This window comes from Suncus etruscus, chromosome 1, assembly GCF_024139225.1.
Source record: "Suncus etruscus isolate mSunEtr1 chromosome 1, mSunEtr1.pri.cur, whole genome shotgun sequence".
Classification (NCBI taxonomy): Eukaryota; Metazoa; Chordata; class Mammalia; order Eulipotyphla; family Soricidae; genus Suncus; species Suncus etruscus.
Window position 1 is genome coordinate 169796690 of NC_064848.1, and position 2521 is coordinate 169799210.

A 2521-nucleotide genomic window follows, 5' to 3' on the forward strand; every position below is an offset into this window, starting at 1 on the left:
GCATATTCCTAATAGTGGTATAATTGGGTCATATGGGAGCTCGATTTCCAGTTTTTGGAGGAACCTCCATATTGCTTTCAATAAAGTTTGAACTAGATGGCATTCCCACCAGCAGTGGATAAGAGTTCCTGAATTATTTTTTAAAAGAATCAGGTCCTTGGGCCCGGAGAGATAGCACAGTGGCATTTGCCTTGCAAGCAGCCGATCTAGGACCAAAGGTGATTGGTTCGAATCCCGGTGTCCCATATGGTACCCTGTGCCAGCCAGGAGCTATTTTTGAGCAGACTGCCAGGAGTAACCCCTGAGCATCGCCGGGTGTGACCCAAAAAACAAAAAACAAAAAAAAAAAAAAAAGAATCAGGTCTTCCCATTTATTCCTCTAAAGCTCAGGGACTGTAAAGGTATTGTCTACTTTGCCTTTTGTTCTTATCCTCTGCAGTGGACAATCTGGTGGTGGTGGTGGTGTGTGAGTGTGTGTGTGTGTGTGTGTGTTGGTTTTTGGGTCACACCAGAGCCAGAAGCATTTATCCCAGAAGGCCAAAGTAACTGCAGAGGCAGTGACCGGAGACTGCCAGTGGCACAGAGGTCATGATGCGAGAGGCCTCTGGAACCAGCCTGATCTTCCTTGGAGATAGTTTCCACCCAGAGGAACCTCCCTTGCAACCAACCTTCATCATTGACAAAAACCATTGAGAAGTTGTGTCTCAGCTTGTCCCCTCATTTAGAGGCAACATTTCTGCAATTACCATATATCTCAGGTTCAGCATAAGGAGGAAGAGTAAGATGAAACATAGTCCTAAGTCCTATGTAGGGGACAGAGACATGGAGGGGAGATAATGACAGAGGCACAAAGTCTCAGAATCTCACCTATGTCCCATTTTCTCATTGTTTTATGTCAGATACCCCCAAATCTCAATGCTAGGGTGTGTGTCAGCACATTCTTCTCTTTTAAGGATGAGAATCAGATAACTGTGTGTGCACAATCCTCTTTAAAAATCAAATGCCATTAATTTATCTAGGATAAATGACAATCAGGATATGAACTCGCGAAACTCCTTTGCTGCAGAATTCTCAGCGTTATTGAGATGATTCAATGTGTTTATCTAAGGCAGGTAGGAAGGGTCCTGCTTGCATTGGGAAGTAGTTAATATGTATTATTAAATGAATACCTGGAATGGCTATGTGGACCTGGGAATGGGGAGACACTCTCCTGGCTTGTCATCTTTTCTTCTCAAAATGTTCGTCTTTCCTGAGATGATGAAGTTCATCACTATCACTTTGTGTTTTTCTTCAGAATTTTAATTTACTCTGATTCTTTTTATCTACCACTTAATAATTCTATATCAGCAAAATACTACTGGTCATGGAAAGAGAGGGAATAACTTCTCCAAGATAGATCAGTCATCTCTCCACATTTTGTCTCAGAGTTTGAATATCGATCCTATTATTGCAACATTTACTTATTTATTGATTGATGTGTCTTTGGTATATCTAGACAATAGTCTAGATTGCCTGCTCACCTAATGTGTAGCTCAGAACCTTCCATTTATTCAGCATGTTTCCCTAGCCATTAAGCCACTTTCCAGATTCTTTTATTGCTCCGGATCTCAAGAATAGAACTCGAAAGCTTTGTCTAGTGTGTGCTAATGAAAGAGAAATCTTTGGATTTCCAACATCACCATCAAATGCCAGGTCTTTGTCTAAGTGATAGAAGGGACTGTATTTAAATACGCATCTTTCTACAATGATCATTTGAGTTCTCACCTTAGCTTAGAACTGAATTCCACATTAATCAATGTGGGGTTTTTTTTGTTTGTTTTTGTTTGTTTTTCAGACACACCCATTTGATGCTCAGGGGTTACTCCTGGGTATGTGCTCAGAAATCGCCCCTGGATTGGGGGGGACCATATGGGTGCCGAGGGATTGAACTAATATTCATCCTACTCTAGTGCATGCAAGGCAGACACCATAACTCTAGCGCCACCTTCCCAGCCCCTAATCAATGGTTTTCACAGGATTAATGTACTCCTGAGACTGTGGGATCCAGCAAATCTTGGAGGCCATCGCTAATGATGGATAAGTAAAAAATATGCCCCAAACAGGATTATGAGCTAAAGGATGGGAAACATAATTTAAAAGACATTAATCACTGGCATCAGGGCACCCAAATTTATGGAATATTTAGGAGAAATAGATAGCATCCCTTATTGTAGCATAGCAGTGCCATCAGTATTCTGGTAAGCAGATCTATTTACCTAAAACTTTTAGGCAAAAGGTTGTTTTAAGCCACTTCACTTTTCAATTTTTCCTTCCCCGCCTTTTTGCTCTGGAACCTTTTTTCCAATAAACGTTTGATCTTAGGAGCTGGAGACATAGTGCGTGGATAAGGTCCTTTCCTTGCTTGCAGCCAACATGGGATTGATCCCTGCATCCTTATGGAAATATGGTTTTCTGAACACAGCCAAGAGTGATTTTGAGTGGAGAACCAGGAGTAGTCCCTAAGCATTTCTGGGTGTAGCCA